The sequence below is a fragment of the Frieseomelitta varia genome, unplaced genomic scaffold (genome assembly GCF_011392965.1).
Source record: "Frieseomelitta varia isolate USP_RPSP 00005682 unplaced genomic scaffold, Fvar_1.2 scaffold_738, whole genome shotgun sequence".
NCBI classification, from domain to species: Eukaryota; Metazoa; Arthropoda; class Insecta; order Hymenoptera; family Apidae; genus Frieseomelitta; species Frieseomelitta varia.
Window position 1 is genome coordinate 20,841 of NW_025110521.1, and position 25,904 is coordinate 46,744.

At 35.5% G+C, this 25,904-nt stretch overlaps 1 protein-coding gene across 2 annotated transcripts in view; it reads right to left on the reverse strand.

The window, feature by feature from the left end:
* Positions 1-25,904, reverse strand: part of LOC122535569 (RNA polymerase II elongation factor Ell) — a 187,878-nt gene that overhangs the window by 13,450 nt on the left and 148,524 nt on the right. The window lies entirely within an intron of this gene.

Here is a 25,904-nt window from a genome sequence, read left to right on the forward strand (position 1 = left end):
AAACTCACATTAATCTCCCAGATACTTTTATCTTTCTATCAACATCTCTAAGCTGGGTACAAAGGAGATTTGAAATTTCCCAACTCCAAAAAAGGAGTTGATTTTCCAAGGAATTTTCTTGGTCAATTCAGGCTATTTATATATTTATTTATAGCCCTTTGTCCTAGATAAGGATTAATATCTTTTACCACATAACAAAATCGACAATTAAACACATATCTCCTAGATACTTTCATCCTCCTATCAACATCTCTGAACTGGGTACAAGGGAGAAAATTTGAAATTTTCCAACTCCAAAAAAGAATTGATTTTCCAAGGAATTTTCTTGATTGATTTTCCAACGATTAATATTTCTTACGACGCAACAATTAAACTCACATTAATCTCCCAGATACTATTATCTTTCTATCAACATCTCTAAGCTGGGTACAAAGGAGATTTGAAATTTCCCAACTCCAAAAAAGGAGTTGATTTTCCAAGGAATTTTCTTGGTCGATTCAGGTTATTTATATATTTATTTATAGCCCTTTGTCCTAGATAAGGATTAATATCTTTTACCACATAACAAAATCGACAATTAAACACATATCTCCTAGATACTTTCATCCTCTTATCAACATCTCTGAACTGGGTACAAGGGAGAAAATTTGAAATTTTCCAAATCCAAATTTTCCAACTCCAAAAGAGAATTGGTTTTTCAGGGAATTTTCTTGATTTTTCAAGGATTAATATTTCACGCAACAAAATTCACAATTAAACGCACAAAATCCACAATTATCTCTTAGATACTTTTATCCTCCTATCAACATCTTTGAACTGGATACAAGTGAAAAAATTTGAAATTTTCTAAATCCAAATTTTCTAACTCCAAAAAAGAATTGATTTTCCAAGGATTAATATTTCTTACCATGCAACAAAATCAGCAATTAAACTCACATTAATCTCCCAGATACTTTTATCTTTCTATCAACATCTCTAAGCTGGATATAAAGGAGATTTGAAATTTCCCAACTCCAAAACAGAAGTTGATTTTCCAAGGAATTTTCTTGGTCGATTCAGGCTATTTATATATTTATTTATAGCCCTTTGTCCTAGATAAGGATTCTTACCACATAAAAGATAAGGATCTTTTACCACATAAAATCGACAATTAAACACATATCTCCTAGATACTTTCATTCTCCATCAACATCTCTAAACTGAAGACATCCAGATATATCCTCTAATACAAAGGAGAAAATTTGAAATTTTCCATTGACACGCGTAGGTAAATTGATGGGACGACCAGTTGATTAGAGGGAACCGTGTCAAATTACATCTAACCATCGGCGATTGTTCGTTCTGTTTTTCACGCGGTTCTCGCGCGGGCGGCCATAATTTCCACGGATGACAAAGGTGCGCCTCTGTCAGCGGTTATCGGGCGCGCTAGATAATTTCAAGCTCGTTCAGCCTTGCGCGTGCGGACGCGTTCATTCGGCTGGCTATGAAAATTACGTCTCGATAAACGCCGTGAAATTGGAACGTCGCCGCCGATGTAAAACGAAGCGGCCGTGGAGTTTCGAGGATTAACGACGCAAGCGTGTGCATGATCGCGATCTAACCTCGCTTGCATGATTGTAGCTGTCTCTCTACGCGTAATCGCCGGTATATCTTATTGTTAGTCCCGATTAATCGCGGAAAAGATTAGGTATTTGCAGTAGCTTAGCTATTTTTAGAAACAGGAGTTTCATTCGTTCGACATTTCTTTCATTATTGGCACTGGCGAAATTTGAAAATTTATAATAAAGTTATATTAAGATGTTTGGGAATGTACGTGGAAGTTACAAATAATATTGTATATTATTAACGATAATATCATTTGTGTAGAATTATATATTTGGAAATGTACGTATATTACAGATAATACTGCATTTATGGAATGTATTTGTTATAATAATATTGTCTATCGCAAAATTTGAAAATGTATGTAGAATTACATAGTTGGATCTTTAGAAATGTATACAGAAGTTACAAATAATACTACTGCAATAATACTGTTTGTGGAATTTGAAAATGTATGTTTGAAAGTTTGGACAGGAAAGTAAATCATTTATTCTAAATAATTGCGTATGACAAAATCTGAAACTGTATATTGGAGTTATAAATTATTTATAAGATCACCAAAGTATATATAGTTAATCATTCTACTATTAACTAGTAACATATTCAATGAACTCACTTTTAGTATTTGCTGTATAGAATCAGATGCAATATATTTGTATTAATTTTTATGATATATTTAATAAAATTAAACGTTGAAATGTTTTGTATTATGTTATCAGTGTTCGAAGACTTTTTGTATCTTCGAAATAGTGAAAATACAACAATTTCCTCGGTATCAGTAATAAATCTAGTGGAGAAGAAAAAATATATAGGAATCGAAAAAATGTTTCTTTATCTCAAACACATTACTTTCTCTATGTGGAGAGGTAACAAACACTCGAAAAAATTAATAGTAATTGCATTCGTAAGATTGATGTTTTTATTTCTGCACACGATCAGCAAGATAATAAATCTAATTGCTGTTGTACAATGAAAGCGTTATTCCTGGTAACACGAATACACGTGCAATTTAGCAAGTTCATTAATTTGTAATATAGACATTTGTATTGAGAATAAATTTATGTTTTCTGTCGTCACGTGAAATTATTCCAAAATTCTGTCTTATCAGATAATAGTGTCTCATTCAAACGAGTTACCGTCCAATCTCACAACGTCGAGAGATTCCATTCTTTCATGAAAAATTCTATGCAATCTATTACTAACTCGCGTCTCGCTCGAAGATTTCCCATGTGTCACGGGGTCATCACGCACGCTCATCAATTAACAGTCGCGTTTACAAGGTCGTTTCGGAGAATCTCAGACCTTCGAGGACGCTATAGTTCGTTAAAAACTGTCGTTTTATTAATATGCAACGTGCGTGCAATTTGTCAGACAAATGACACAAACTTGCCTCAACGTTTGACGCGAGATATATCCAAACAATATCATTTCCATACGAAAGTCATTTGCCACGATACGTTTCGGAATGCGTAATGTGACGTTCGATCAGCTGCACGATAACTCGTAAATAATGATTAAACCGCGGTATTTTCACGCGTTCGTGGAAAATTTGAAGAACGCAGAAATGCGTGCTGCAACGTGTGACATAGGCGGTTTCAAACAAACAGGAGGTTCCGTGAAAATTTAAATCTCAAATGGAAACGATAGATTTCTGTGACGCGTGACAAAGAATTGTAATCGTGCGATTAAAATTCGCGAAACTGGTGTGTATGGTGAAAGCGAGTAGACTGCGGTATTAGAGAGAATGCGACGAACATCAAGCATGGAAATGGCAAATGGCCCAGGACGAAGCCCGTGCAAACCCGTTCGCGTAAACATTTTGACGTTTATGGTAATAGAGGTCTCGTTCGGGACGGGACAGAAGTTTATGTCTTGCCTGGTCCGTGATACAAGGATTACTTGCACATCGGATAGCTTTAAACCGAAAGAGGATTTCTTGTAATTTGAGGAAAAATATGGATGAAAAATTATACGCATGCAAACACATTCGCAGCTTTATACGTGTATATATTACAGACAATATGTGTACGTAACACACGTTCGAGAATACGATACGACTGGTAAAAATGAGAATTATAACGCTTCCTGTTTTCTCGATAAATTTTGACAAAGTTTATGAATAAAGTTTGCATACTGTTCACTTCTAAATATTCAGAAATAAATGGAAATTTTGTGTTAAATTTTATGTCTCTTATTTTTATCCATTTTTTAAATTGAATAAATTAACGAATTACAATCGCTATTTGGACAAAAAGAAAAATTGTTTCAATCACACACCAAATTGTATTAAATGGTACATCTTTTGCTATACGTACATCGTAAAATATATGACTTTGCAGACGGGTCATTTAATAGAAATAGGTATACATGAAGCATCAGTACGTTTAGTGTTAATTAGGTCGTTCGATCGAGTGAATTACACATTACGTACATGACGCGACACGCTGGTAATTTAATCGTGTACATGTGTAAAAATTTAAAACGCAAAATGCTCCTGTATCAATGACATGAAATTTATGTAAACTCGAAACAATCAATTTCTGGCTCGATTTCTCACGATATACATGTTTGCTGTACACTTTTTATTCGCTCCACTTTTCATTTTCTTTTTTCACGCGATCTCACGTATTTACGATCGCGAGATAAGAAACCCGGTTTCCATGCTTTCGAGAATTAACTTCTCCCCATGTAGAGCGTTCTGTGCAGCTTTTTTCCCCCGCGATTGAATTTCATCGAGAGTCAATCGAGCACGACCGACTATATTTCGCAACGTCCACCGTTGTACCTCTGCGCGATCCCCACTATTCCACCCCTGGCTGTTCCTTTCTCTTCCTCGATTCATACGAAATCCTTTCTTTCTCTCTCTTTCTCTCTCTCTCTCTCTCTCTCTCTCAGTCCGCGAAACGCCTCTTGACATTTGGGAGTAATCGGTCAGCGGGCCAATTACTTTTCGAACGCGTTCAACCTTGCAATTAAATCGAGTCGAAAGGCTCGCGACGAACCTTGTCCGAGAAAAAACAAGAATAACTAATACTCTAAAACAAGAAATACTAATACTCTAAAACAAGAAATAACTAATACTCTAAAATCCTAATTCTTTTCAGAGGGCAATTGAAGGGTTCGCTTCACTTTTTACATCTTATTTCGCGAAGAAAAGGGGGATCAATTGATGTAAAATTATTTATATAGCACGTTTGAAACTTTCACGAAGCGGACTAACCCTTTCGAATCTTGTATGTTCAATCAACCCTCCGAGTAGTATCATCAGATGACACTATACGTGATTTGTACTATAAAAATGTATTATTTAATTTTGTTTTATATTCTCTCTGAATAAAACTGAATCAAATGAAAAGTTCCAAATTAAGTAACAACCTAAATTTCTATAATTTCGAATACTGATCCAACGACAGGAGCCAACAGACTTGTGGAAACTGACTCCAAGAGTACGAAGAGGAGATGTTTAAATTGCGACGAGAGCGAAACGTAGAAATATATTATACTGTATCACAATAGATATAATATCACGTAACATCGTAAGAGCTACGCTTAATGGATATAAAACAATATAACGATCTCACCATTCGTAGCTCCAAGCATAAAAACAGTCCGAGAGGTGAACGATATTTGTCAACGCTCGTTTCTATCGCGAGATCCTCGATCGTACCGATCTCTGTCGATCCTCCTCTTGTCTCGTGGAAAAGCGTGCAACGACAGGGAACGACCTTCGCGGATGAAATCGGTATTGGGAGAACGATCGGTAGACACGAAACTCGAACGTGCGTGCGCGGAACGCGAAAATTAACGAATCGCGCTGGCAACTGATTTTGCGGACCATAACGAGTGACCAAATCCGTATACAACAATTCGTCGCTTTCCTTTCGAACTCGTCTGTATGACATCGCTGGATAGACATTATTGAGAAGTAATACATTTATTATTTGTCTTATGACTATTTTGTTTTACTTAAATATACTTAAAACTGAGAAGATACTGCAATTTTGGAAAAACAAAAAATTCTCATTCCAGCGCAGGAGATTAAATCTAGCCAACAGCTCGGACTTTCCATTTTTTATAATTTGCTGATAATTATAAAACGAACGTACATTTGGTGTTGCATGATATTGTATAACATTTATAGTACAATATCTGAACAGACTAGAATGAAAGACTATAACAACGACGTAAGAAGAACAAAAGTATTGTCGGAAGAAGGAATTTCTGAAGACAGTCATTGGAATAATTCATATAAACTGGACTTCTTATTGCTCCTTTCGCAAGTTTAAAAAAATGGCGGAGGATATTATTTCTCCAGAGATTGAAACCACGTGTGAAACTATCGTTGACTCTTGTACATTATACTATCGCTCTATGCAAACCGGCGCAATGCACGTTGACGATTGCCTCAAATTATATATTAGAATCACATGTTGGAAAGACACAGCCAACAAAAATCTCGTGTCAAATACCTACGTTTGAACGATTATTTCCAATGCTGTGTCATTTTGTTTGATGTGACAATGCTTCGCAAATAAATTGCTAAATATACTAATTGCGCTGGCAACTAATCGCGGACCATAACGAGCGACCAAACCCGTATGCAATAATTCGTCGCTTTCTTTTTGAACTCGTCTGTATGATATCACTATAATATTATTAAGGATAAATATTATTAAGAAGTAATAAATTTATTATTTGCTTCGTTTATTTTGTTTCACTTAAAGCTGAGAAAATATTACAACTTTGGGACAAAAAATTCTGCGTGGCACGTCATTCCGGCGCAAGAGGTTAAACCGGCCAAGGCGGGTGGCGAGTCTTGCGAAACATTCGTAAAACGACGGTGCAGCAAAACGGGTTCAAGCGAATATTGCTTTGCTGGCTTTCGATAATGCACTTACTATATTTCTTTGCCTTTTTTCTCCCCACATATTTTCGTTTTTGTCGGTTTGCCTTCGACCGGCCTCCACGAAAAACCGGTCCTTCGCTCGCGACCGGCGAGTGACGAAACTCGATCAATTCGACGAGTGTTTGTCAAGTGTCACGGAATTACGACAGCGTTACATTTTCAGATCCCACGGCACGAAATTGCAACGCTGTCGATCTTGAAGAGTTAAAAGGAAGCGAAAAAAAAGGAAAGAAAAGAAATGTTTTCGTCGAGTCGAGTATCTTGCGGTGATATATTTCGCGGCGGATGTTTCGAAATTCAACGAGCAGCGGCAGGGGAAGGGGATTAATAGAACAATTCTTGGCGATTATCTTGGTAATTTTATTGTTACGTTTTATAAATGTCCGTCGTGAGTTTTGAGTGATTTGCAATTGGCCCTATTATCTTGTCTAGCTAACAAATGAAAGTTAATGCGGCAAATGAATCTTGAGGTTCGTTGAAGTTGATAAGACGTCAGTACAGTATCGTTCCAGTTTTTAATATTGAATTTCGACGAGTATTTGACGAACAGTGAACAAAACACTAACACAGTATCGTAAAGCATAATTGGGCGAGTGTAAGAAATTAACAAAATTGAAGGAAACTGAAATGAAGACGAAACGAAGACGAAAAACTCGCGTACGTGTGTCCAAAAAACAAAACTGACCAACCAATCTTGATTTGAATACCAGGATGCTTCCATTGTGTTATTAATTCTGTTAAATCCACATGCTTAAACAAGTTATGCAGGATAATTTTCTAAAATCACCAAACTCTGTAACTCTAATCTCCAACAATTTGAATTTACCATACAGAGTAATAATCCCCTCTCGTAGGCGTGTTATAAAATACGTTGATCGAAGATCGATCGAATCAGTGTCTGAAAGCAAAGGGGTACATGCCGAGAAAATGATGACAAGAGACAAGAGTGATCGTAATCTTTCGAGAAGGAAGGCAACTTCTCTCGCAGACGTTCACATATCGAGGACACGGTGGATCCCCCCCTCCTTCTCTTCTCGCCTCTTAAACGAAAGGTTGAGCCGCACGAGAATGCGATATGAAAGTTTCGTGAAGGGAGCAAAGCCGTTCGTTGAAATTTCACTACTCGAAGGACGACCGTCGTGTCTCCTTACGCGTCACGAGACATTTTCTGCGACGAATGTTGATTACGATTTCTCGTGTCACTTGGGAGGGGAAAAAGCACGACTCTGTGTGAAATGATTTTCATGCGCCTGTCGTTTAGTCGTCCTCTGTCTTTTCTGTTGTTTTATTTAAAAATTAATTCTGCAATTTAATCAACCAAAATTAAAAAAAAAATCATTATATATATATATGTTAAATTTCTTAAAATCAAATAAATAAATAACCACTATTAAATAAATCATAGAAATTAATTCAACCATTTAAAATACATTTAAAACGTTAAATTTAAAAATCTTATTTTCTGATGAACCAAATTCATAATTTATTTGTAGTTAATAATAATAATCCTAAAATCGTCACATACTATAAATATTATAAATATAAAAAATAATCACAATCTATATCTATATAATTATAATTAAAAATCTTAAATGATAAAAACTTTTTACAAATATAATTACAACAATAATAAAAAAAATTAAAAAATAAATAATTAATTCTTTAATTTTATATATATATATATATGAAATTAAAGAATTAATTATTATTTATTTTTTTATTACATATATATACATATTTTATATATATATAGATACTATTTTTTATATATATATTAATTTTTAATTTACAAAATTAATGTTTTTATTAAACTATACAACTTCAAAATTATTATTTTTATTTAAACGTTTACGTCCTTGAAATTTTTATCGGCATATGTCGACGAGCAATTCCATTTGCAAACATTTAACACGTCTGATATCGATCTTCTTAAAATTATAAAATGTTTGAGATCGTATGAAAGCACTGAAAAGAGAAATAGTATCTCGATGTCGAACGTACTTTCAAATTTTTATTCTTCGAATGCTTCGACTTTAAAAATAAGGCTTTCTCCGTCGATTTGTATTGTTCCCCCTCGATAACTTTCTCTTTAATGAAACAAACGCAAAATTCTTTCGTGTAAATTTCTTCCACGAAAAGCGTAGATTTCATTGGAACTTTGACTTTCCTATTTAAATTTCGAACTTTCTCACAGCAGTTTTATTTTAGACGAGTAATTCTTCTCTGACAATCATGCGAAACGTGAAAAATCATTCTGGCAAACAGATTGAGCCGGAGATCTTCGGAATTTGTGATTGAAACGACCTGTATTACATTTATCGAGGTCTAGGTCGGTAGCCAGACGTGCAGGTTAGAGTATACAAAAGGAACGTCTTGCTGTCGTGAAATTTAAAGCGTAATGCAAAGATACCTGACATGGGAGAACGAGCACGGAACAGTTATAAAAGAATTACTCGCGATTAAATTGCAAACTTGCAAATCAACGTTTCTAACGTTACGGCACTTTCTTTCGTCATTTTCCAAATTTTTCTTTATCTATGGTACAATGCAAAAAAAAAAAAAAAATACAAACTTTTAAGCACTAGAACTGAAGTATCCACGTATAATTGCAATGTGTCTCAAACTATATACACATTAATAGTTGATCAATAAAATTAAGACTGACGAACGAAAATGAATAAAATAAACGATCGCTTTGTTAAGCTACAAAAAAAAAAAACGTATTAGAACAACAGATAAAAAAGATGCTTCAATTTCTTTGAACTTCGCGAAATTGTACGATTGAATTTCTGCGAGATTCTTTTCAACAATTGAACATTGTGCGAGACGTCAATAAGTGAACTGTTTTTGATAAGTCAAAGTTCAATCAATTCTTGTGACCGTATTTAATGAACGTACGATGATTATAGCCGTCGAGGCGCGCGTTTCTGTCGTGACGTATATTAAATTCCATATTTGAAAGAGTAAGCGAGCGAAATGCGCGCCGCAACTTTCAAAGGGATCCATTTTTCTTTTGCATAAATCCCTTTGCACGGTAGAGCCGGCGCTGACAAAGAGAGCTTGCCTCGAGTGGTCGGCGCTATCAGAATCTCGATAAAAACGCGATAATCGCTGGCGCTGGTTTCAGACCACAGAGCGAAAGGAAAGCCCAAGAATCATCACAGTCTGGACAACTATAATCCCGGGAAACAGAGGGGACGTTCTTTTGCCACGAATTTGAACTGTCTCAGCTTTATCTGCGACGTTTGTACATACGTATATTTATGACAGATAAGAAGCGAAGATATTCGAAAGTGAAAAGAAAACAATTGGAATTATTCGATAAGTGGAATTTCCATTAGAAGTAGAATATGATAAAACGAAATGAAATGGGATAAAACGACGTGAAATGATGTATCTTTGTCGATAATATACGAGAAATAATAATTTTTCTGCTAGATGCAGCAAAGTTTTCATTTTATTAACCAGTTGCGCTGGCTGACTGATTGCGGACCGTAACGAGTGACCGAGCCGTATACAATAATACGTCGCTTTCTTTTTGAACTCGTCGGTATCATGTATCGCTGGAAATATTTTCGAAATTATTGAGAAGTAATAAATTTATTATCTGTTGTTGCCTGGGTTATACTTAAATATACTTAGAACGGAGAAAATATTGCGACGTGCGTGACACGTCATTTCAAGGCAATAGGTTAACATATCGTGGTAATTCCCAGTTTCATAAAATTTGGAAAATTTTATAGCGATAAAGTATAAATAATTTTATATTAACGATAAAGTATATTCGCTAATTTAAAAAATCGCGACAACGAGAACAACCTGATGTAATAATAAGGTTTTTATCGTATCGTAATAACGTGTATCTTCGTGATATTAGAACAGGTGTTACGGGGTACACTGATATAAATGATACAAAATAAATTGCCAGAAATTAACAGAGATTAACAACGAAAGAGCTCGTCATAATCGAATATGTAATTCACCTAATGTATCTATACGTCCGTATAGTTCGTGATCAGTCTTCTTTTTTTTCCCCCATATAAATTTCACTCAACATACGACATTTCGCTCCGCGTACGTAGAGTCTGCACGTCACATCGTTAAACGATTCGAGTTGAAACTCGGTATGCGCAATCGCGATAAGCCTCGGTTGTAATGCATCTTATTAAAACAGTGGTTGAACCAGTATACGTTATACGTATAATAAATGTGTGCTCGAGACACGTGAACGCAACGTGCGTGACTTTGCCAGACAATATTTCGCGCTATGTAAATTGCGGTCTTATTAGTGTTTCATTGCCATATTTTCTTGCAAATGTAGCTGCGAATACAGGGAGCCCATATGGGTGTTATTGTGTTATACGATACGAGGCGCATAATTATATGTATACATATATAAATTACAAAAGGCGACGCAAGTGAGAACTGTGAAATATTCAGAAACTAATTGAAACGATCCACTGACAGTCGTGGGAAAATATAATCTAATATAAAATATAATATAATATAATAAAAATATATATAAAATATAATATAATATAATAAATATATATATATATAAAATATAATATAATATAATATAATAAAATATATAAAATATATCTGAATTTACTGTGTTACTTATTTCATCATGGAGTTAAAAATTTAATTTCGACATAATTGGGTTTCTTTGAGTACCTTGATGTACAAACACAATGTATGAAAAGTTATTACCAGTTTTATAAAATAAATTCCATTTCAGGAGAACAGTAATCCTAATTCAAGATTCAAGATGACGAGATGAATCTATCCTTTTCCCGATCAAGAATTTACACATTTAACGAATTTCTAAGAAATGTAAAAATTATCCAACAATCGTCAACCATAATTTTCACGTCAATTTTATCAAACATTACATGCTAATTTCAACGACGCTCGATTAGGTCTGATGAGAGCACGAGCAATGCAATTTATATTTCCAGCGATGCGATTAATGCGATACATTTGGAAATAGAAAACTATTAAACGACAAGAATTGTCACCTAAAATCGAGCGAGGCCTCTATAATCCGCGCGATTGCCCCTCATTTGCCCACCTCATTCGAGCCGGTGAGCTTCGAATTATTTTCGTGCTAAAAGCAACGACCAGCTGAGTGTCGGATTGCTCGACACTCGCGTACGTTGAATTCCCTCGAATCTGTGGAACTCTTGCGGTTTTCCTACGGTTCCCGAGCCCACAGAAATCTGACATTTTAACGTTGGCTATAACTTTACGCTTAACTGGTATTATTGGAACAGATGCGACAATATCGAGGCAAATTAAATTTGATTTTAGAACTTTTATCTGGAATTTCAATAACATACATAGTGTAAACTGCTGTGGTTATCTGAAACTCGGTAATTATTTCAACTCGAAGGTTGAAACGATAAAAAAGAGAATGAATTTCACAATTATCTAAGTCGAAATATATCAACAACTATCGTTAAACTTACTTAATTATCATTGTTAACACCAAAGCGGTCAAAACCAATTGCAATAATTAATCAGGTTTGACAATAGTTATTTTGTCAACGTGGTTATTTTGTAAAATGATCGTGATCGGTTTATAATTTTTTTCTAGAAATTTTTTTACAGATACAAATGATTCTGTTGTATTGTAAAGCTTTTCCATCTGTGTTACTTTAACTTACTTAATTCTGTGCCTCGTCGGTTTGATGCCACTGTCGATATAATTCGAACCTATGAAAATCATCAAAATGTCTAAATCATCATCAGCCATTGTCCCCGAAGGATTAACAGAAAATCTTCGAAGTTCTCTCTAATTGAATAATTCTCTAATGAAATTCTTTTCATAACAAAACAGCGCGACAACGCTTTTTGTGTTCGACACAAAGAGTTTAAAGATTTGATTTCAAAAATCATCGGATTTTCGTGCCTCGTCCTTCACTGTACAATCGAAATTCACGTTTCACGCGTGAAAAATTCGCTGGATGTTCGAACGTTGGATCAGAAATTTCGAAGCATCGTTTCACTATATGTCGTATGAGGTTTGAATTTTGCAGACAGAGAGAGATCATAGGCTTGTCCCTGCGGTCGCTTTTCCGTAATTTTCTGTAACGAGACCGGACGAGAGATGCGTTTGACTTTACGAGAGGGGAAATTTCATGAATATTTTCGAACATTCCATTTGGCATTATGAGTATTTGCTCTCGATTATTCGAGATGATGGGCTCGAAATGAATCGTATTACGCGTGGCGAGGGGCCGGCCGTTTTCGAAGGGTAGTTATCTCTGCGGTTGACTTTCCATGGATAATTGTAATCAAGTGTTTGTTTTATCGGGGGATTCGGTGGCTCCGAATGAAAGGGAATGAAAGAGATTTAATTGAGGAATGGGGTTTGAAAGCGACGTTACATGCGGGAAAAATTAATCTCGTGGGAGATTTTTTTATACCATGTGAAGATGCTAAACAGTTTAAACATTTTTCTGAATATTTCCAATAAAATAGGGTGGAAGCTTTCTTTTCCTCTAAATAAAACCAGAAAAACTCGGAGAGACGCGTATGGGAAAAATAATAAATTTCTACTGGAACATCTTTGATGTATCGATAAAGAATACAAGAGAAACTCAGTTGGCGATAATTTCAAATGAAATATTGCCCCCTAAAACGATACGTCCTAAAACTATGCAAGTACATGGAATAAGGATAATATTTCAAATAATATTGTCACGCTCTGCAACTATAAGAGTATCTAGAATAATAGAACAATGTTCCAAGAAAATTATACAAAATTTCATATTAATATTAAATATTAAATGATACAAAACGATACTAATATTAATATTAAATAAAATTACTAAATTAATAATACAAAACGATATTAATATCAATATTAAATAAAAATATTAACATTGAACGAAATTATGCGAAATGATTAATTACGAGACTGCACGATCGAATCAAAGAGGGAGAAATTTCATTTTTTCGAATCTGTCGAATCTGAAAATGCACTACACCCTTGGAAATGCGCTCGACGACGCATCGTCCGTGATATGATACTTGGCTTTCGAGCGAATAAATGACGACGAACCACCGGGAAAGCAAGCAGAGCCTCGCCTCGACGACGCGGCCATGCGTTCCGCCAGCCTTTTCAGAAACTTCTTTGACCTTTCCTTTCCTGCTGCACGCCCGTCCACGGGGCAACATGAAAGGGAACATCAATCGGAGCTGCCTTTTGTTCTTAAACTCGCGCCACGCTTTGTTGCTGCGTCTCGTTAAGCCTTGATGACACTGTTAACGACTTTACAGAGGGAGAAGAAGCGGTGGTCGTAATGCGGCGAGTGGGGATGGTATTATTATTTTCAGAGGTATCATTATCGCGTCCGTATACGGTCGTTTTGTTTAATCTCGGTGAAATCGTCGATATTCTACCGTCGCTTAAAAAAACTCGTCGCGGCGCGTGTCCAATCGGGATTTCAAATGGATTACGGACAGATTGCGGATTTTTGTAGAATGAGAGAGAAGAATTTTACGTTAATTTAGAAATGTTACGTTAAATTAGAAGTATTACGTTGTAGAAAGTACTATTGTCTACTATACTACAATTGTATTTTATACAATATTTTATACTACAATTGTATAAAATACTGTATTTTATAGTATATTTATTTTATATTACTGTATTTTATAGTATAAATACAGTATTATAAAATTACATAATGTATAACTACTATACAATAGTATATATTATAGTATGTATTTTATAGTATATAATACTGTATTTTATAGTATATTTATTTTATATTACTGTATTTTATACTGTATATAAAATAAATTACTGTATTTTAAAATTAATATAATAAAATTATATTACTGTATTTTATAGTATAAATACAGTATTATAAAATTATAGTATATATTATAGTATGTATTTTATAGTATAAATACAGTATTATAAAATTATAGTATATATTATAGTATGTATTTTATAATATAAATACAGTATTATAAAATTATAGTATATATTATAGTATATATTTTATAGTATATAACACTGTATTTTATACAATATTTTATACTATAGTTGTATTCTCATATTACGTGCATAGCGTGTAATTCTGCAATTTTAAAATCGTCCACAAGTGCATTTATCGATAAATGACAGATCCCGCACCGTGTTGGGAATTAAATGGAGCTTCTCCAGAAAGAGATCCTAAAACGACAGATGGTTTTTCAAGAAAATATATATACCTAGACGAAACATTCACTCACACATTCGTTTCGTTAGTTGATTATTTCAGTTTCACTGCGACGAAGAAACTTAATACATTCTCCGAAACGTTGAAACAATTTTGAAGACACGTGTCAGATCCCGGAAATACAAACTAATTCTCTAGAAATATATCGTCTCGTTTTTACCATTAACTGAAGCTAGAAACAGACGCCAGTTGTCGAGCTTTCATTACATAGATTCAGTGTTGCAACTTCAATCGTTTGAATCAGAAGCCAGAAATATGACGCTTCTATTCTAAATGAGAAAGTGTTCTTTTTTTTTTTCGAAAAATTGGAGTTTTCGTTAGTCGCTCGCTGCTCTGCATTTCCATGAATTCAAGAAACATCAAAATACGCTTTTCACGTATCCGAGGCGTCGTTCGTTTCCTGAAATAACCACACCTCCAAGATCATTGTGCGTATTTTTACACTCCCATAAATCTCTGATCTTGGAATTCGTCGTTTGCACTCTCCCGATTTCTTAAGAACGAATCTTAATAGCCACCAGTGGTAGGCACCACGTCATACAAATCTTAATTGTGTAATTGTACTGTGAATGTTTCGTGCATTTGAAGAGGAGGAATTTGAAGATGAAAAGAATCCAAAGTATAGTACGATAAATATTTAATAGGAGGAGGCTCGTTCAAATATTGATTGTTTTTTTAATTATTTAAAATTACCAAATTACTTTGACATTCAATTGCTTTTAGTAGTATCGATTTTCATTTTTTAACCACTTGCGCTGGCATGCTGATTGCGGACCATAACGAGTGACCGAACCGTATACAATAATTCGTCGCTTTCATTTCGAATTCGTCGGTGTGATATCACTGGATCGAAATGATTGAGGAAGTAATGAGTTTATTATTTGTTTGGCTCGTGCATTTGGTTATGATTAAATATATTTAAAACTGAGGAAATATTGCAATTTTGGGAGAAAAAATTCTCGACGTGCGTGGCAAGAGGTTAATACTCTGGTGATTTTGTATTTCTAATGATACGTTAAATAATAATCTACTTCTAATTCTTCAACATATATTTCTAATACATTTCTAATTCTTTAACTTATTCTTTTTTTTATATTTCTAGTTCTTTAACAATACTATCTGACACATTCTGATGCTGCAAATTTCCAAACGGTGCTAGACAGGGGGAGGAAAAATACACGGTGTGGTTCGAAAAAGAATGGAGAAAAGAGCCATTAAAAGTGTTTATAAGTAACTCGCAACGACGGTGGTACGTACTCGGCGAACTTCGAGCAACTACCTGAGAGAGCTTGACGGACGAGAAAATTGCAGCCTAATTGGACTAAACTTTTCTGCCAACTTCGCCGGTTCGCGAAAGTTCGAACCGTTGCGCGTACCATAAGCTGCTCGAACCCTTCTCACAACCTGCCGAGCACCGTCATGAAATCATAAACGATCGCCTATAGAGCACAATTTTGCTGATCGAGCGATCGAGAAACGAGAAACGACCAAGTAAAAAGTAAAGATAGTACAACGAATCAAATAAAAAAGAAAAAGGAGAAATTCATTCGAAGAGGGGGAAAAAAAATATAAAATAAATGAAACAAACTCACTCGGTTAGAAGCACGAACGGTGAAAATGATAAAAATCGACGAAACAAAAAGGGATACCAAGGACGAGGGCGGGAAACTGAGGTTTCTCTTGGAAATTTTAGGTTTGAAATTCGAAGTGGGATACAGTGAGAATGGTGAGTAAAGTAAAAAAGGATACGGAAGAGAGGGGAGGGGAAGAGGAACCTTGGTTGAAACCTGACGGAGGAAAAATAAGGTTCCCTTGAACGTTCAGTTCACGTCTGACCCGAATAACGCAATTTGGAAACAAGTTCAACAGGCAGGGAGGAGGCGGTTCGCGACAGACGCGATGTATCTCGGATCGGACGACGACATGGAGAGTGGCTTTCACTGTTCCGCCGATGTCAGGTGCATGTAAGCATGAATAAAAAATGCAAGTGAAAAGACGAGGAACAAAGGAGATAAAAGTGAGGTCTTTGGCTTCAGGCGAACTAGACGCTGAAAAGGGAGTGTGCCGTTCGTTCAAGTCTAATCCTTTTTCAGCTCAAGTCGCGATTCGAAATGAATTTACTTGCTTAGCGTATAATTTTGAACGATTCATTCATTTTTCATTCCATGTCCTCGTATACGTGTCGTTTATTTGTTTTACGTACACCTGTCATTTTTGTTTTGTCACATCATTTAACCTCTTGCGCTGAAATGAGAATTTTTGGTTCCAAGATTGTAACATTGTAATTTTTTGTTCCCGGAATTTCTCAGTTTCGAGTATATTTAAAGTAAAACACCATGGGCAAGACAAATAATAAATTTATTAGCTCTTAATAATTTCTATCCAGTGATATCATCACCGACGAAATGGAAAGCGATAAATTATTATATACGGTTCGGTTCCTCGTTATGGTCCGCAATCAGCTGCCAGCGCAAGTGGCTAAGAATCAAGAAATATAAGAAATACTTCAAGAAGAATCCTTGGAATTTTCTCCGCAACTCGAAAAAATAGAATTCGACAACAATACGAATCGATTGTAGTAAAAATGATAAATATGAAAGCGTTACGTTGCAGGCTAGATTTTTATGTAGGATCTTGAATTTCTAGAAAAAAATGCACGAACATCCGTAGTCTAAATGTAACAAACAGATTTAACACTCGTCGATCATGAGTTAAATCTTGAGACGAGTTAACATGTATCTACAATCTACAATCGTGAAACTATGTCTTCACTGTTCCCTAATTCGATTTTATTAACAGTTAACAGGGATCAGTCTCGAGTATCTAGTCTGTCGTACGCGACGAAACGAAACTACCGGTTCTCTGTCTACCTGGAGGTAAAAGAACACGATAAAATTCCTGTTCCGTGGCTAGGCGACGACGACGACGACGCACAGTCGGTCCACGGCACGTGACATAATTGAATAACGAAAAACCGATGAAATATGAAGGCACACGGCGCGGTAAATCTCGCTCGCGCGTAGCTTTATCTCGCACGAGGCAGCGTACGTGCTCGCGAACCGCTTCTACGAAATAAGAGACTTGGCCTCCGCGATTTCTACCACCTTGTAAATTCGTGCGTGTCGTCGCATACCAGGTGAATGCTATGCACGGCATCTTCTCTTTTCTTTTTCCAGTCTCTTCTGTCACGGTCAACACCAAGAATCTCGACGCAATTTTTCTAAGCAAAACCAAATCGCCTCTACGTAGCTATATTTTTCTGAGACAAGAAGTCAACATCTTGGCACAGTTTTGATTTTCAGTTTTGGATTTAAAAATTCATTCAGACTTTGACAAATGGAAATGACTTTTTCTTTTTTTTGTTGGAGTATCGCAAGATGAGACACGATAGAAAATAAATAAATTTTCAAACGACGACGTCTATTTATTTAAATGTAATTGCAATTGATACAATATTAAAGTATCATGAATACATATTGAAACATACGTGGAAGAATAATAATTAATATTGATCTACGAACATTTAGACAATTAATTAAAATCTCGAGTTCTTAGGAAATCTTAATAGGCATCTTACCAACGTGCCCAAACAAAGATTTTTTTAACCGAGGAGTTAGCAGTGCAATAATTTCCACGAACAGCCTTCGGAATTCTACGTTTTATCGCGCGGAATTACTCGAGGACTGAGGTCATGGCGTCAATGTCCCGCATAATCGACAGGTTTCTCCTTTTCTACTTGGTTTCCGTTCCTGCGAACGAATATCGTATATCTATCGTATTTGGAAACTTTCGAGACTGATTGGAGAATGTTTATGCCAGACACGCGCGAAACGATATTTAGACATTTATTTCGAGTTGCGCGTGTTCGGTCTCTCATCGATGCTTTTTTTTTCTTTTCTTTTACAATTACAGTGCAAATGTAATTAAAAATCTGTTGGTAATTAAAAAAAGAGAGAAAAGAAAATTTGTAGCCTATTAAATAAGACCAATTTCCATTGACGATTCCATCATCAAAACTTTCCCGTCACTGTTTTTTGATAAGTCTCAGAATATAAGCAGATAATCGCAGATCTGATCAAAATGACAAATTTGTACATTTCTTTTTCATTTTTATTTCTTTAATTTTTCTGACACAAGTGTTAGATAGTTACATAAAAATTATAACAAATGTCCCAGATTTTAGAAATATCAAATCTATATTAAAGAGTATTGATTCTATTTTAGATTTCCTAAAAATCACCCCCCCCCCCCCCCCCCCCGCCCAAAAAAGGTAACAGATCTGATCCAAATGACAAATTTGTACATTTCTTTTTTATTTTTATTTCTTACAGATAGTTACATAGACATTATAACAAATGTCCCAGATTTTAGAAACATCAAACCTATATTAATTTAACGACAACCTACTCAAAAGAGTATTGATTCCACTTTAGATTTCCAAAAATCGCCGTCCCTCCCCCTCCCCCCCAAAAAAAAAGAAAAAAAGAAAAACAACACTGACACATGTCCACGTCGTTCATTTCACACGGGAATTCCAAGAGTTCGCGAGAAGGTATTTGGCATTAAGCGACTAGTTTCAAGATCGTGGAACGTTTCACGCGAGCGAACAAGGAAAAAAAAGAAAAGGTGACAAGCGTAATCAGCGATCGGGCGTCCCTGACTGAGGATGAAACGATATTTGGCACAAGGTCGGCCGCGTATAAGTTGCACACGCTTCGTTTCTTTTTCTCTTTTTCTTCGCTGGCGCGCTTTTACTTCGTTTCCACGGATGTGACTGCACCTTTCTACAATTTCGTCGAGACGCGCGTCACGTCGTTAATTAATCTTAAGCCCCGTTTTCACCGGGCAGGCGATCGATCCCTCGAATTCTCAATTCCACGCTCGATTTCTTTCGAGCCGCGATTTTATTTCAGGTTAAGAACGTGGAAGATAGATCTTCTACGCCAGAGGAATCCGTTCGAAACGAGTAAAGATTGTCGATAGGACAGTCATCTTCAACCTAAGCTAAAACATAACCTAACCTAAAACCTCAGTCAGCGAAGTTTCGTGAAATTACACGAATCTTTTCAGAACCTTTTCAGACTCTTTTTATGAACCTGGTATATTTGTATTATTCACGTAGGATAGTTTGAAATTTCATCAAAACTACGATGAAAGTCGACGATTGGTATAAGGTTTGAAATCAACTTCACTCGATGTATCTCGTAAGAGTTAGAAAATCTCTTGCTCGAGTCGTGGAATGATTATTACGTCAAAAATAATAAGTAATAGTAAGCTCTGTGGTGAGAGAAATAACATGTTTTCATTGTAACAATGGGGACGAACGATTAAACGCAGTCATCAACGTGGATAAGCGCATCCTTAGGCGTTAGTTTCGCGTTAGCGTGCGCGCATGCGCGTCACGCTTGCAGAAAATAAATCGCGCCAAGTGAAAGTAACGCTACATACGCGGTGTAAAAAACGCGGCGGATTGTCGTGACACTGTTGGCCCATTAACTCCGCCTTATACGTCTCCATTTATTAGAGTTGTTTTAATCTCTCAACCTGTCTCTTATATCCCTCCGAATTGTGTTGTTCTTTTTGCAAAAGAATAGACTCGAACGCGCGAAGCAAACAAATCAGATACAACACCAATTGAAACGAAATGCACAAAAAGAAGTCGTCAGTCTGCTAAAGGAAATGTTGAGAGAGTCGAAACTAAATTGGGAAAAATTGTGGCAAAAACAATTGCAAAATATTTACAAAAGGTTTATAAATAATTGCCAAGAGTTATAAGAATCGAAAGAATATAATTCATCGAGCATAATAGTTCCAGTATTATAGAAATTGGCAAGATATTGCAGAATTTGAAAAAAAAAAGAAAAGAAGAGAGAGAGATTGTACGATTAGAAAAATTGAGGAATATTCTTGGAAAAATGTCAATCTGACATAATCAGAGTGACATAAGCTTCGAGTAGAAAGCAAGCACGGCGACGTGTGCGGCGAGCCTAGGATCATAAGCTTGAGAAGTAGACTATCGCGTCGTCGACACCTCGTCGTCTCAACAGCGGTGGAAAATTAACTCGCGATATTATGCAATCCAGAGCACGAATGAAACGGATTGTTCAAGCCTGCGATCTTTTCTCGACAAGTGTCGTGTAATCTCTCGTGCAGAATGATAGCATTCACCACGACGACATTACTTAGCGCTTAGGTGCGTCACAAACACGATCAAACATTGATCGACGAGAATGCTCCGATTATTTTATTTTTGGAGAAGCGTTTTGAATTTTTAACAAATCCTTCCTTTTCACGAACGCAATTAAAAAAGACGAATACTGGATCAAAATTTGTTTTACATACGCCTGCTGGATATTATAAAAGGTACTTTTAATAAAATTATTTCAGTACTTTTATAAAATTTCTAAATTTAAAATTCATCTTTCCTCTGTTGGTGATTCTGGTAAAAATTTGGCTCTATTGCTCTTTCTATTTTCATCAGAGCTATGTCAAAGGAAAAAAATTAAAAAATTTAATTTCAGTCCGCTAATACAGTAATACTCCTGAAATTGTATTTTTTTCGATTTTTTTCAATATAAATTATATAAAATATAATTTATATTATACATATAATTTTCATATATATTATATATATATAAATTATAAAATTTTCACATAGATTATATAAAAAATATTAAAACGAATATAAATATAATTAATACAACACTGTATCTATATAGTATTATAATTAACACGACCTTGGATTACGAGTACGTGGAAAACTCGATCCGATCGCTAGATATTACCTACGTACGGGGACGTGTAATCGAAAGATTGCACAGTTGCGTGAAAAATGATACAATTGCGCGGAGATGGCCGCGCCATACACTTGAAAGCGTATTATACGCGAATTATAATCGCGTTAAGTGAAAGCGAGCGTTACGACACGCGACATATAAAATTCGTCGCCAAGCGAGGGATTTTAAGGAAGTTCCACCGCGTGTAACGCGTCTGCTTTCTCGTCTAATTTATAAATATCACGTCTGACTCTCGAACGAGTCGCGTCACTTGGCCAGTATCGTTTCCTCCTTCTCTTCTCTTCCGTTGCTTTCGTTTCTGAGAGATCATTGAAATTCAAACCTTGATCAGAGAGGAACTTTTTCGTTTAAATTGCTCGAAGATGAGATTTTTACCAGCTGTATTTTTTTTTTTTTCCTTCTTCTTACGACTGGAATTCGCCGAATCTGAGTGTCTGACGCGAGGAATTTTCTAACGTTTCACGGTTTCGACTTTTGGCGCGGTTTGCAAGAAGAGGACGGTGTTAGAGTTCGTACTATTTGCTTAGAGGGTGTTCTAGACTCTAGCAAGAATTCGATCCAAGCGAACTCGAATTTCGAACAATCGTATTGTCATGCGAGAACGACCTATTCATTCTCATTCGATTTTTCTTCTTCACAAAAAACCAGAGAGAATCTCGAATTCGCTTTGAAAATAATTAACGCTAATTATCGCGGTGATCTGTAAAATTGACACGTTTACCTTATTATTTATTTGGCCCAGGTGAAACAATCGTCACTAATCTTTTATGGTGTTGCACGTTCGGCCAACTTTGATGTCTCACTTCGTTCCACTTCTTCTTTAATTACGAAACATAATTTTTTCCCTTCAAATTCTATATTTAATTTTTATATCAACTTTTCCTGGATCTCGGCATTTTAACTTTGATCTAATCTCAATTTAATTTTATTTATACTCGTCCACACACTATTATCTTTTTTCCTGTACTATATCTTTTATTATATTATGATATTATAATTATTAATATTTATTTTATTATTAATATATTATTATAAAATATTATTATTAAATAATATATATTAGAATATTATTATTTTAATAAATATATTATTATAATATTCTTTCATCATATAGTATTTTAAAGAAATTCATCGCGTAAAATAGAGAAATGAAAGATTTTATTCTGGCAACTCGATAAATAAACTTGAAAATTCCCAAACGTTCTCTACCAGTAATGGAGGACTGAACAAACTTCAATCGGTGAATACGTGTCTTAACAGACTACAAAATGACCGCTCAATTCATCCAGTTAATATTAATGATATTCGGCTGCTGGCGCTATTGCAAACACTAACTAATGTCATCGACTTACGAAGCCCTTTACGGGCGATTTACACGAGCGCCAGGTCGCCGGGTACAACTTGATCGCGGGATGACAAGCTGCCACGGATGATCCGCTCGTTAGGAGAATTGTGTTACACGTTAGAAGCTCGTTTTTACGGATGCACACCACGATGTCACGATCGACGGTTTTAACGAAGGTTTTCAAAAGAGAAAAGAAAAGAAAAAAAAAAGAAGGAAAAACCCTCGATGCTACGTGACGCAAGCAGCAAGTAGCGATCACTGTTTGCGTAACACTCGTGATAAATCGGCGACGAGTTACGCGACTTTAAAATAAATGCCCCGCGAAATGTGTCGTTGTCTTCGTTGACGTAGACGATCGATTATGCAACGACAAAGCGCGGAAATTAGGGACGAAAGACTGACAGAAGAATCGAAATAGAAACGCACGTATCTACCGGGTTCAATCGGGACGAAGAATGAGACGGATGATGGAAGAAACGATCGGTTCCTCGAGATTATTCGTCGCTTGTTCAAGTTTATCGGTGTTCGGTGATTACGCGAGACATTTCTTTGTCAATTTTGTTAGAGAAAAGTGTTCAGTTATTTCGGTCAGATCGACGATCGATTTTCAACGTACAAATTTTATTCACACGCATCATTTTAACCTCTTGCGCTGGCATGAATTTTTTGGTTCCAAAATTGTAATATTTTCACATTTTAAGTATATTTAAATAAAACAAAATGGGCAAAATAAATAATAAATTTATTATTTCTCAATAATCTCTATCCAGTGATATGATACTGAGTTCAAAAAGAAAGCGACGAATTATTGTGTACGGTTCGGTCGCTCGTTATGGTCCGCAATCAGTTGCCAGCGCAAGTAGTTAGAAATACTTTTAAATTTAATTTCAAGAGGTCTAGTGACTCCTCGTTCTTCCTTTAATTATTTGTTATTTGCAACAATCTCGGTATCTCTTTAATGAACGAACGTCACAGGTGCACGAACGAATAGAAGAAAGGCAAAAGTTTCACTTTTTTTTTTTCTTTCATCTTTTTCATAACCGAGCCAATATTCTTATCCATGAAAAATCTACAACCTTGGCTGTTACTTAATCTTACTTTCGACACGCGTTAAAATAAATTTACCTCTCGAACACCACGTTACACGTCGTTGAACTATAAAATGGTACAATCGTTCTTTACGCTTCCGCTATTAAATCCAGCTGTAATTACTTATTTGCATTTCTTTGCGCAATGAAACGACTTTACGACATTGAACCTCTGTTATATCGTACATAATTGGCAATAATTTTCAACATTCTTCGACAGAGAATGCACAAATTCTTCACTTCAATAATTAATCATTGATAATTATAGCTAACAACTGCAATGCAATGTTATGAAACAGAAGGAACAAGAAAAAGCTTCATTATCACCATTTTCATTATCACCATTCCAACTCTAGATTAGTACAAAAAAANAAAAAAAAAAAAAAAAAGAAACATCGAGGCGAAACATTTCCTACTTTCGTTCCATTCGTCTTGCGCCACGTGCTAACTAATTACCAACTACATACCGCTGGAATCAGCGTTCAATCCACGATTTCGCGAAAATAATTTCTCTATGTAGTCAGACAAAAAAGAAAAATGCTCAAATATTTTAAAAGTTATATTTAGAAATTATATTTCACACTGTAGCATGTATATGTATTTCAATCTATCGCGATTCTAAACATTGAAACGCTGCTGTTAGATAAAATCTTGCAAAAGTCGAATGTTATATGATCAGACATCATTGTGGGTTTCATTGTGGAAATTTGGGGGTATTTATTAAACTAAACTAGGGTATTTATTTATATAAATTATATATTTATATTTTATAATATATAATTGTATATTTATATATTATAATATATAATTGTATATTTATATATTATATTATAATATAATATAATTATATATTTATATATTATAATTATATATTATATACTTTTATAAGTAGGACATTTATTGTATTACGTAGTAAATCTTGAACAAATTACTATTAGCCATGTTTCGTTATTAGAAATTGCAAAATTGCACAATAAAATTTCGCATATATCGTGACGTGTGAGTATTTGGACGCTAAGTGTTCAAACTACTGCAATATAAAACACAATTCGAACTTCCCTTTAACTTGATCTTAACATGTACAAAAAAGAGTAAATTATATATCCAAAAACTCTGCAGAATAACTCTCAGTACATCTGTTGGAATTTCACAAAAATGATCGAAAAGATTTATGTAGATTTCACGAGGAACTAAAAATGAAAAAAAAAAAAAAAAATCTAAAAATTGGAATTGAAAATTTAATAAACCAACGAGCATGAAAGACTCGAAAAATGTGCATTAGTCAAACGTTCGTCGAACCGTGTACAAAAGTGTCGAGCGTCCAAATGAAAAAGAAAATTCGTACAGATTTCATGAGAAGCTAAAAATGATCTGCAAATGCGAACTAAAGATCGATTTGCCAAAAAAAACTCGAGGCACGAGACTCGAAAAATTCGCGTGGAAAAGTGTGCAAAAGTTTCAAATTGAAATTTCACTGGCAACAAGCCGTTGTGTGTTCTGCACCTGTGGTGTGTTTCAATTTACTCCGGCTCCTACGAGATGCAGTCGAGATGCATCGAATTTACGTAACGGTTAGCGCGTCGATACGGCGAATTACGTGTCCACGTGTGCGATTTCGCGTCGCGTTGCGATCGAAGGATCGATCGAGGTGGCAAAATTGGAGCCGGCGGCGAAGGCTCGGTGGTTCCGCGTGTGTCGAAATCGTTGCGAAACGCCGCGCGGTGAAACGTCGAAATTCCGTGAACGCGGCTTAATAATAAACCGATAACGCCGATGAACAGGCGGCCGAGAAGTTTCTAATTGCTCGCGCCTCGTGTATCTGGGGCTACCGTTGCGTAATGATTGCACGGCCGGCGGAGAGCTCGCGGTCGGTTGCGAAATTTTTTTCTTTCTCTTTTTTTTTTTTTTTTTTTTTTTACGTAAAAAATT